Below are 13,314 nucleotides of genomic sequence, written 5' to 3' on the forward strand. Positions count from 1 at the left end.
ATGTGTGACAATCCCATTTGTCATTATATTTATGGCACTTAGATCACCACAAACGACGCAACGTCGTAACTTCAAAATACTATGTAGGGGAGTGCAATTAGAACGAAAACATGCATTGTTTCGGAAAAATTCAAACAAGCTTATATTTTTCTAAAACTCTTTTTGTTGGTTTATATACATGTTAAAGTAAAAAGTTCTACTTGCAGATTTGGCCGCTAGTTGTTTATTAATTGTTTAAACAATAACAATTGTTTTGTATAAATTATTTTAAAAATATCGTTAAATTCATCTTTTACTTTGATCAAATATGTTTCTATTTTGTTTTTGATTATGCTGAATCCGAATATGGCATTGCAATTTGAAAATTCTTATACAGAAGCACTTATACAGTGTGTCTGCGTAGCTAGGAACCACACGGAAAACTTTTTTATTATCAATTTTACGAAAAAAAGTTATTCTTAATAAAATGCTCTGGATAGTCAAAAATCTATAACTCAACCATCAGATATCAAATTTTATCAATTTTATACGAGTTATGTCAAAAAATATGAATTTCTCTAAAGAGAATTTCGACCTTTATATTCCAGAATACCAAAAAATGCTATTATGAAAAATTGTTTGAAATTATAAACTATGTCAATATATACAGTTACATCATTCTAATCGAAAAAAAAATGTTTTTCAATTTTTTCTAAAATTACGGATACTCATCATCATTTTATTACAATTATGATAGGTAACTATTTTATTATCACTTTTACGAAAAAAAGTTATTCTTCATAAAATGCTCTCCCTGCTCTAAAATCTAAGATACAGCCATCATATATCAAACTTTTTTAATTTTATACGAGGTATGTAAAAAATATGAATTTTTTTAAGAGTTAAGTGCCTTTATTATTCACAATACTTTAATTAGAAGGATGTTATTGAACACTAAAACAAATTTTTTAATTCCAACCAACTTTTCTTAATAACAACTTTCGATATTGTGACATGTAAAGGTACTTTACTCTTGAGTGAAATTCATATTTTTTGACATACCTCGTATAACATTAATTGAATGTGATATTTGATGATTGCACCTTAGATGATATATGATGCAGAGTATTTCATAAAGAATAACTTTTTTTCGTAAAACTGATAATAAAAAAGTTATCAATAGGTTCCAAGTTACGCAGACATACTGTATAAGAGCTAAAAAAATTTTTTGCTAAACATTTATTATTGTTGAAACTTATTATTAAATGTATTTTAGGGAAGTATTACAGAAAAAAGTTTTGATCACTTTGTATAAACATTCTTTTAGCTGGTAATTTTTGGTTTTTGTATTACATTTTTGTTATCTTTCTTAATTTTCTTAAAAAGAAATAGTTTATTTCATTTCTAAAGTAAAATAATTCAGTGCATTTTAAAAATTATATTCTAAGCTTGAAAAAAGCACCTATAAAATTGTAATATATCTGTTCAAACTTGAGTAATACCGTTTTAAAGTGGTGGTAATTCTATGAAACTACGAAGATTTCAAAAATTACTTTTTTTGAGACGTCATATCATTTGAATTAAATTTTTGACATTTTTTTTAATGAAACATCATTTAGTAAGATGCTTAAAAGGTAAGTTGTGCAAAATGGAGAGTTTTATAAGAAAAACTGTATTAGTTACACATTTTAAAATCATTTTTAAACAAAATTCATGTAAGGCTCACTTTCCGCCCACACCTTGCTTATGCCCATACATTTTATTTCTTTCTATTATAACCATAAGATAGCTGAATTATTCTTCTTTCATGTTCAATTTGTAAAATTTCATTTGATCCATTAGTTAAAGAATTACATTAAAATAACTCAACCGTACACTTCGCCGTACGCTAGTTTACGGTGCGCCAATGTTTGTGAGAAGGGTGACTTTAGCGTTATAAATTAAAAATTATAGAAGATACAGATTTAATTTAGAAAATTCTATATTTAAGTTTTTTTTGTAAAGTTTTCTGAATTTTTCAATGGTCGTCAGTTTTTTTCTAAAATTTATATTTTCGGAGTTATTTAAAAAACATCTAATTTCGTAGTTCATTTGTTTAATAAAAAATGAAGCACCCACTTCTCGAATAGAACTTTTTGATATGTTGTTTATTAAACATTTCTTAATGAAATTACAAAAAGTTCTATCTTGTTTGATTTTTTTGGAAGTGAAAATCTATATGCACTCCCCTAATGAAAATAATCATACCTCCTCCATTTTTCTCCTTCGTAAGAACGTAGTGACGTCATGTAATTTGTTTATCTAATTATCTCTCTCCACAATGGTTTGCTTCGGAGAATGATTAACCAGTCATGTCCTTTACTTGGTCCGACCAATATAATGGAGATCTTTCTCTGGATCTTTTGCCCGCTACCTTGCCTTTAATTATCATTCGTTCCATGCATTCTCTTCTTCTAGTTATGTGTCTAAAATATCTCACTATATTTTGGATGATAGTTGTCGAAAGTCTGGTTTTTCTGTTAAGTTCCTCCAGTATTAAATTATTTGTGCGATGTGCAGTCCATGGTCTTGCCTGCAAAGGTAAAACAGTATAATATGTGAAAAAAGTGAGTTTTGAGATAAATGACTTTTTGTTCTTTTGTGGTGCCGTTTTGTCATTTATAAAGTTAGACAAGTGAAATTTGGAATATAAAAAAAGCATGTTATTATAATAATTATTATAACAGCAAATATGTATAGTTTTTTCAAATGTGCTTGTAAAATGACATATTATACTGTTTTACCATTTTTCCAGTGTCCCCAAAGAGTATATAAAAGACTTTATACGTATATACCGTCGGGGGAGATAAAAATTCCCATTGGTCATACTATGGTAAAAGAGTATATGAACTGTTTATACTATTTTACCATTGGAATTGGGACACCGTTTTTATGAAATATGTTACCGTATAAAAGCATATACCACATATTATATCCTGTTTTACCAGTAGAGTTTCAAAAAATAGATATAACATAATACCAGGGATAAGCAGTGTATGATGATGTATACTATTCTGCCTGTGAGTTTGTCGAATATACTGTTTTACCATAGCAGAGACGCAAGTACACGTATTCATATACTGTTTTGCCAGTGTCACATTTTGAAAACTAAATGAGATAGAAATAAACTAAAAATTGCATAAGAAAGAGCAGAAAAAATTACCCAGTTTCGGCGGCAAATTCAAAAATCGATTTTTTTCACATATTATACTGTTTTACCTTGGCAGGCAAGTGGTATACGAAACATTCTCTGGTAGACCCACATTTCAAATGCCATTATACGCTTCGAATCTGCTTTTTAGTACAGTTATTGAAGCGTCAAATAGGTTTTTACCTCCGAAATTTTTTACTATGAACCGATTTACATGAGATTTTGGAATTAGGCTTATCTTACCCTTAGCTTCAAAAGTGATATTGACCCGAACTCCGCTTTTTATTTTTAAGGGGTGAAAACAACCCCTTAATGAAAAAATTGACATTGAGCGATTTTATAGCCAGAAAAGGTGTTTAAAAATAAAGGGTGACATTGTGAAGTGTTTTCTAACATAATAACCTCATGTGAAACTCATTTTCATCCCCTTAAAAACCATACAACCCTTGCCAACATCCCCTAAATCGAAAACATTTGCAAATAATTTAATTAACTATGACATAAAAAGATTTAAATATAGAGTAAATGATATTTCACGTTCTCTATCTTAATTATCATATCAACCCCTAAAAACAACCCCTAAATAGAAAAAATTTACAAAAAATTAATTTGGTTTGACAAGAAGACTTAAATATAGAGTAAATAACATTTTACGTTCTCTATCTTAATTATTTTATAGTTAACCCCTTTCAACCCTTAAAATCAACCCCTCGATTAAAATTGTATAAAAAATTTCTTTTGATAAACTAAAAAGGATTTAAGTATCGTTCCACGTTCTCGAAAAAGCTGTGCTGGAAAATCATATGCTCAAGTTCTTTAACCCTTAAAACTACCCCTAAATTAAAACATTGAATATGTATGATTATACATTTAAAAATGTTGTAGAAAAAAATACGATTAGTTTTTGGGCCATAACTACTTCAATTTTGAAGCTATCACAACTTATAAACAACCATTTTGAAGGTAATGAAAAGATCTACAACTTTTTTTATTATAATATGTAGTGAAAAATCTTTTATTTTGAAACGGTGAAGGGTCAAAGGGCTCGAGAGAGACTGTGGTTTCGCTACCTCGCGCTCTTTAATCAATCATATTTATCATCGTCAATTTTTGGAAAGCAAACAAACCAAAATTTTTGTCAAAAAAAACCTATTTTTTTTTGTTATTACACTTTTTTACGTACCTTTCATTATTTTTGAGATATGAAAAGAAGGTGTTTTTTTTTTAATTCTAAATTTTTTTTTCTTAAAATCGTGATTTTTTTCAAAAAATATGTATTCTAAAGTAGCGAAACTGCTAGAATCCATCAAACTCTTTATATTAAAGTTGATTCTAGACGGAATAGGATTAATTTTAATTTTGGTGGAAATGGCACTTATGAAATCCATCGATTTAAAAAAAAAAACATTAGATGTTCATCTTTTTTTCATTACAGCTCACTCATTTTACGTACAAACAGTGCTTATTATAAAGCTTATTTTAAGCACTATAAAATCCTTTCTCATTAGCATGCATAATATTTCTTCGTTTTCCGCTAGATAGCATTGAATACATCGATTAAATTTCACACAAAATAAAAAACGGCTTTGATCTTCAATATCTCGCTTAATATTGCACTTAGTGCACTCTTTAAACAACCAATTTGTTAATGTTTTTACCTGCTACAATTTTGTTCATTATAATATTATCTTTAAAATGCATATTTTTGGAGACATTTGCAAAAACTGTTGAAAATCATGAAAAAATTCCGAATTTTCAATTGTCAATAACTTCAAAAATATTTGGTTTTTGAAAAAACTTTGTACAACATTTTTTGCTTAAAATTAGGCCTTTTATCGATATCTGAGGTTATTTTGAGAAAAAAAATTCCACCACCGAAAAGTGGTGGCAACCAACCCCAGGGTGAAAACGGAGTTCGGGTCATCACTTTTGAAGTTAAGGGTAGGATAAGCCTAATTCCAAAATTTTATGTGAATCTGCCATGTTTCTTATCTCGTTTTGGTTGTTTCTATTTCTATCGGTCTATCGATGATCATTATTTTGGATTTTCTCCAGATTCGAAATAGTCCAGGGCGCATCTGTCTTGAGATGGACGTTGATTGGTGACTCAAATTTTTTTGCAGAAATTGCTTGAAAATAAATGAAATAATAATATTTGAGTTATCCTCCCTCTCAAAAAGGTCCGGAACATTGCTTAAATAATCAAAATGTCAAAAATATAAGGAAAAATTCGATTTTCTTCTTCGTTTTTTGATTATAACTTTAAAAGTATTCATTTCCGAGAAAAGTTGTACGTAATTGACACAAAAGTTGCGTAATTAAATTTCCTAAAATATAAAATTGGTTACAAATTTAAAAAATAGTCACCCTAGTTGCAAAATAGCAATTATTGCGAAAAAACCATACAAAAACAAGTATCCGCATTTTACGTTTTTCAACCATTTATGCTACACTTAGGACCTTCATATTTCACCCAGAAAAACTTTATGATACAGTAAAACATTACTGTAAATTTCATTAAGATCGGTTTAATAGATTTTGCAAAATAAATTTTACAATCCAGCTTTCGCAAAAAAAAATTCATTTTTTCAAAATGTTACAGGACTGAAAATAAAGCAGATAGCAGGTTGAAATTTTTTTTTGCTTATACAAGTGTACTGTACCTTTCATTTGCAATTTGCAAAATTAAAATCGATTAATTACCACGGCGTCAGGAAATTTTTTAAATAAACAATAATTTTTGGTGTTACGCGCAGGACAGCGGTGTTCGATTCACACAAGTGGATTTTACCAAAATTTCTTCCAATGTTTATCTAATATATTATTTTCTTACTCTATATTTTGTTGTATTTTAATATTTTAATTCCACAAAAATCAAACTAATTTTATTATTGTTTGTGAAATATTGTTTAAACAATTGCATATGTTTAAAAATAATAAATAATTATTTTTTAAGTTAAAATATATGAACAATGAAAGTTTTTGTTAATAAAAGTGTTATTTCAATGGATAGAGTATGTGTTTTTATTTTGCAATAAACAAATTTATTTATTTATATCGAAATTTAATAAAAGTTAAAATGTATCAATCATTATCAAAGGTCATTGGAATGCCCAATCAGAGCAAACTCTCCGCTGTCCTGCGCGTAGCACCAATAATTATTGTTTATTTAAAAAAATTCCTGACGCCGTGGTATTAATCGATTTTAATTTTACAAAATTGCAAATGAAAGGTACAGCAGACTTCTATATGCAGAAAAAAATTCAACTTGCTATCTGCTTTATTTTAAGTCCTGTAACATTTTGAAAAAATTAATTTTTTTTACGAAAGCTGGACTGCAAAATTTATTTTGCAAAATCTATTGAAACGATCTTAATGAAATTTACAGTATTGTTTTACTGTATCATAAAGTGCTTCTGGGTGGAATATGAGGGTCGTACGTGTAGAATAAATGGTTGAAAAACGTAAAATGCGAATACTTGTTTTTGTATGTTTTTTTCGCAATTATTGCTATTTTGCAACAAGGGTGACTATTTTTTTTAAATTTTTAACCAATTCTATATTGTTGGAAATTTAATTACGCAACTTTTCTGTCAGTACAACTTATCTCGGAAATGAATACTTTTAAAGTTATAATCAAAAAACGAAGAAAAAAATCAAATTTTTCCTTAATTTTTTGACATTTTGATTATTTAAACAATGTTCCGGACCTTTTTGAGAGGGAGGATAACTCCCTCTCAAGAGGATGATTTATTTTCAAGTAATTTCTGCAAAAAAATTTGAGTCACCTCTCAACGTCCAAATGTACTAATATTTTTACAGATGCGCCCTGGTCTAAAAGTTCTTTAGATTTTTGGCGGTCATCATGTTCCTCTAGTTGTGGACACGTTTCTAATATAATTATTTTTGTCTCTTCTGCATAAGTGTTTTATAGTTGTATGTATGCTGCCTATCTTTACCTAGACATGGAACCATTATAATAAGTTATAACTCAAACTAAGCTTGGAAGACTGCGCAAGATTTATAATGGAATGATTTTTTAGATATACCTATGTACACATAAATACATTGAGTAAATAATAGTTTTATTTCAAAATTTATTCGATTTGGTTTCCATGCCAACATTAAATATTACTTTGTCCAAATAACAATCTATTCAAATATATTGAAATTGAATTAAATGTAGGTGTTAATTGTATATATACACTCACCGGCACAAAATTCCGCAACCCAAAATTGTTGATTAAGTGTAACAATTCTTTATTATTTGTGCTCCGATTTTCAAGATTCTTGCACCAGTTTGTAGGTACATGTATTGGTATCGTTTGGTAAGATTCCGGTAACAAAAAATTTTGCTTGCATGGCATTATACAGGGGTGAATGGAAGCGTTGTATTTTATCCTAACTTTAAAAAATTCTGTGGAAAAATTGGAGGGCTGATTTTGTTTCATACTCCTTTAATATTATTCTGGAGGTATCACTAAGGTTTTGTTTTTTAAATTATCCGAATATCTTTTTTCTTGTAAGAGCTGTAAATAAAAACACTGCTTTGAAGGTTTCTTTAATTAAAAATAACAAACGCACCAAAATAACAAAACAAAACAAAATTAACAACAAAACAAAACAATTCAATAGTGGGTATGTCCACCTCTTGCAGCAACGACTGCTCGCAATCTGTTTAGCATCGAATAAAGATGTGTTATCCTTGCCTGAGGAATAGCCCGATATTCCTCTACCAGGGCCATAACTGTACCAAATTTTCTGGAGGGCTAGGATAGTCCTGTCGCCAGGGGGGTACAACGGCCTTCTTAATTCAGATGGACTTACCCAAATTTTTTTTATGTATTTTGGCCCGTAGAACACGAATTTTTTGGGTAACAGTTGATCCGGATGTCGATAAGATTGTTATAAACAAAGAAGTTGAGGAATTACATAACAGCGATTTCTCGCAAAACAAAACAATTTTTTGTATTTTTTGAGCCATTCTAACCAAAAAATGTTCCTACAAGTTTTTTCGTAGGATGCATAATTTTCGGGATAAACGCGGTTGAACTTTCAAAAAATCGAAAAATTGCAATTTTTGAACCCGAATAACTTTTGAATAAAAAATAAAATAGCAATTCTGCTTACCGCCTTTAAAAGTTTAAGTCAAATTTTATCTGTTTTGAACATTTGCATTGCTAAAAATTTATTCTTCGATTGTTAAAAAAAGCTATAAACACATAGTGTTTCCCGTGCCTAATACATGCGTTTTAATGCATGCTACGTAGAAATAGCTCCGCTTGCACTTTTATCTCCTCTACCTACTCATTCGATTTTAAATGAGAAATCATTGAAAACATCACTCAAGCACTAGGTGTTTATAGCTTTGTTTTAACAATAAAATAATAAATTTTTAGCAATACAGATAATTAAAACCGATATAATTTGACTTGAACTTTCAAATGCGGTAAGCAGAATTGCTATTTTATTTTTTAATCAAAAGTTATTCGGGTTCAAAAATTGCAATTTTTCGATTTTTTGAAAGTTCAACCGCGTTTATCTCGAAAACTATGCATCCTACGAAAAAATTTGTAGGAACATTTTTTGGTTAGAATGGCCCAAAAAATACAAAAAAATGTTTTCTTTTGCAAGAAATCGGTGTTATGTGATTCCTCAACTTCTTGGTTTATAACAATCTTATCGACATCCGGATCAACTGTTACCCAAAAAACTCGTGTTCTACAGGTCAAAATACATAAAAAAAACTTGGGTAAGTCAATCTGAATATAGGAGGCCGTTGTACCCCCCCTGGCGACAGGACTAGGATGACGGCGAATATTTTCAGCGAATTTTAGTGCATCTTATAAATGCTCAATGGGATTGAGATATGAGCTGCATGCGGGCCATTCTAATCTTATCAATCCAACCTCTATTTTATGAGTCAATCAGTGTTTTTATTTACAAACAAACTGAAAATGCGAGCATTATCATAACGAAAACTTTGTTTATTTACGTATTTTAATTCATAATATGGAAAAATGCTATTATGAAAAGTTGTTTAGACTTAAAAATTATGCTTTAATGTGCAATTCTATAATTCTAATTTAAATGTTGTGAACTATAAAGGTACTTTACTCTTGATCGAAATTCATATTTTTTATATACCTCTGGCTAGTGATTTTAGTCAGTAATTTTGCCAATTTGGCAAAAAAAATAATTACGAAATAGTTAATAATTACTAAATAATTAGTAATTTTGGCAAAACTGGCAAAAACAAATACTAAAATCATTAGCCGGTTGTGTCTGAGTTTAGCGAACCGACTATAATAACAATTTTCATTTCATAACAAATGGAACAGTCCATTTATCATTAGGTACTCCCATTAAAGGGGAGGCCGTATACTCGTATAAACATTTTTAAAGTTGTTAATATATTATTGATTTCAAAATATACTTAAATTATATTTTTAAACATATTATTTATTTTATATAATAATTAAATTCACTATCAAATGTCATTGATATTTTATTAATACTTAATTTAAAATTTAGTTTGACATTCACGAAGTGTCAAACTCAAATGTACATAACCTATGCTTTGCTTAATAAATTCAGATTAAAAAACTAGTCTACTTACTAGCAACGATTTCAGCTGTCGTTTAGTATGTCGGCAGAAAATAAAAGGATTGTGACGTCACATTTTAGACTTTGAGGTCAATTATCTCGAAAACAGTTAGATATATCGAAATGAAGTTTTCAGATTTGGATTCAGAAGACAAAATTACATAAGAATATATCGATAAATCTGCTCTAAGTACTGCAGGAGCTGCAACGCACAGCCTTTGCGAATTTATAAACGAAAAGTTTTCGTTGAAAATCGTACAGCTCTTACAAGAATAGAGATATTCGAATAATTTAAAAAACAAAATTTGAGTCATGCATTCGGGATAATACGACAGGACTATGAAACAAAATCAGCTATTCCATTTTTCCACAGAATTTTTTGAATTTAGGAGAAAATACACCGCTTCCATTCACCCCTATATAATGCCATGCAAGCAAAATTTTTTTATTACTGGAATAATACCAAACGATGTCAATACATGTACCTACACCTACAAACTGGTGCAAGAATCTTGAAAATCGGAGCACAAATAATAAAGTTATAAATTGTCAAACTTAATCAAACATTTTGGGTGGCGGAATTTTGTGGCGGTGAGTGTATATAAACATTTAAAATATATATAAATTGAAATTCCTGCCCTATAAAATTAATTATTCACATTAATTAGGCTAACAATTTTAATGCATTTTAAGCTTTTATAATTTCATCAAAAATCACTCATAATTAATTACAGGATTTTAGCCAACACTGCCCCGTTTATAAACAGTTCATTTGGTTGGTCCGCTCAAAGAGTATTATTATAATCAAGGTTTAAATTAGTTAATCAATGGAGTTAGTCAATAGATCATGAAGCTCTTAGAATGACAAATGTTTTAAACCTGGTAAAATACCTTTGTAAAGTTATTTTCTTATGAATATGATAACGGTGTAGCGTTTTTAATTTTCTATTAATAACTGCCCTCAAACTTTTGATTGTGCTGGACTAAGATACGCAGTAGTTCGAGTTTCCTATATAATTACTTTCGTCTGTGCTTACACTGTGTATTATAAAGTCAAAATCACTTTCTTTCTCGAAAAGTAACCTTTCAAGTATTTATTTCTCATGGCTTTTGTACATTTTTTTCACGTAAAATATCAGTACAATTGCTGTCTCTATAGCAAAATTTGCCTGGAGGTAGCTAATTTTTTATACGTCACAATTGACTCGTTGGGTGCCTGTTTTTAATATCCCTAAGTGAGTTCAAAGTTGAAAAGATGAGGATCAGTAGTCAATAGAAGATCAAATGTTTTTGATGTAGGCAAAAACTAGTTGACTCAGTTACTATCTGTTCAAAACCGGTCCGTTGTAAAAAATTAAGAAAAAGTTGAGAACATGCATCCTCCTGAGGATCCAAATAATTGGCCAAGAGAAATTTCATTATTTTTTTTTCGTAGTGCTGTATAATAATGTTTTAGGTGAAACTATCACCATTTTCATCTAGTCAAGTCTTGTTTTCAGCAAAGCCCAGCTTTACCTGTTGTTCCCTAATTACGATAAGATCAACCTTGATGCAGAAACGTTACAATCTGGCCTGACCCACAAATGATAAAGTCTGTAACTGACCAAACCTTATTTTGAAATAATCTTAGCACCAAAATCATGATGCTATCGGCCATTCGACACGCAAGTTTTTCTAATAAAATACATTTTACACGAAATTTTTATGAAAACCGAGTCAAATAACAAACACGAGCGTGAAAATATTTATTTTCTTATAATACGGGTGATTTTAAATGTATTAATACATTTATTCCGGCTTTTATAAGACACTCACTAGAAGAACAGGTGCGGAGAAGCATTTTACTGAATAAAGACATTTGCTTTTATTAAAAAAAAACTACAAACTTGTATCTTTCTCTCTTATTTTTCTCCAGTCGGCGACCAGCCGACCAATACCTAACTTCTGAAAAATCGTAGCATACTTCTCGCTCTTCAATCCTGACCCCCCGAGGGAGTGTAGTGGTCGACATGTTGTCGTATATTGTTCGTCTCTAAAGATCTCCTCTGTCTCTGGTGACTTCTTTTAACTCATGCATAGGTCAAAGAACGGAGGTAAAGGAACTAATAGAACCAAAACACATAGAAAAGGATACATGGATTGACTATCTAAAAAAGCTCTATGAAGAGGAAGAACAAATGATGCTAGAACCGGAAACACCAGAAATTACCACAAATGAAGATGTTAATATAAGTGCACAGGAAATACGAAAAACACTCGAAAAGCTCAAGAACAGAAAAGCTGCAGGTAAGGATGGAACACCAAACTAATTACTGAAATATTGTGGAGCAGGAATGACAGAACAATTAACAACATTAATTAACAAAATCATAAAACACAATAAACTACCGGAAGAATGGAGAACGAGCGAACTAATCCTACTATTCAAAAAAGGAGATAAAAAGCAGCCAGAAAACTACAGAGGTATCAACTTGTTAAATACTACCCTAAAACTTACAACTAAAATCTTACAAGACGTAATGAATCACAGGATAAGTTTAGCAGATGAACAACAGGGTTTTCGTACTGGAAGATCATGTACAGATGCAATATTCGTCATAAAGCAAATTACTGAGAAATCACTAGAGTATAATAGACCAGCATTTCTATGTCAGATTGACTTAAAGAAAGCATTTGACAGAGTAAGACTCAAATATGTAATCCATCTTCTGTATAATCGAGAAGTCCCTCTAGATATCATAAAAACTATTGAGAACATCTACCAAAACAACAAAATGGATTAAATGGAAGTCAGAAATGATGGATAACATATAGGTAGCGGAATAAGACAGGGAGACTCATTGAGTCCTATGCTTTTCAATTTAATCATGGATGAAATCATCAAAAACTTCAACAAAGGAAGAGGATATAGAATGGCAATCAAACAAGTAAAAATGCTCTGCTACGCAGACGACGCAATATTGATAGCCCAAGATGAAGATAGTCTGCAAAGATTAGTCCACAGATTTAAAATAAGAGCAGAAGAATTCAATATGACAATTTCATCTCAGAAAACCAAAATAATAGTAATCAGTAAAGAACCAATCAGATGCAAAATAGACATTGATGGTATCAGTATTAAACAAGTAATGGAAGTAAAATATCTTCGAATTACATTGTCAAGTTACGGAGACCTAGGCAAAGAAGTGAGAAATCAAGTAGGTACAAAAAGCAAATAGATTGGTAGGATGCCTTAATAACACTATATGGCGAAACCGACATATTAACACTGAGATGAAGTCAAGGATTTTTAAAGCCAGTGTAAGACCAATAATGACATATGCATCAGAAACAGGACCCGATACAGCCACAACACAAAGACTACTGGAAACGTCAGAGATGAGAGTAGTGAGGCAATTTTATTTTGAAAAAATGCCTTTCTATACTTTCCGTTTTGTTAAATTTTGTAAAATAGATCTATTTTATTTTGATTTTTTAATTTTAATCAACCTATTCTGGGTCCGCCACTGGTAACGTCACTTTGACGTATAAGGTGCGTT

The 13,314-nt window shown here is 30.1% G+C and overlaps 1 protein-coding gene across 2 annotated transcripts in view; it reads right to left on the reverse strand.

Moving 5' to 3' along the window:
* The window catches only part of LOC126892555 (irregular chiasm C-roughest protein-like), an 821,138-nt gene that overhangs the window by 716,209 nt on the left and 91,615 nt on the right, over positions 1–13,314 (reverse strand). The window lies entirely within an intron of this gene.

The sequence above is a fragment of the Diabrotica virgifera genome, chromosome 9, assembly GCF_917563875.1.
Source record: "Diabrotica virgifera virgifera chromosome 9, PGI_DIABVI_V3a".
Classification (NCBI taxonomy): Eukaryota; Metazoa; Arthropoda; class Insecta; order Coleoptera; family Chrysomelidae; genus Diabrotica; species Diabrotica virgifera.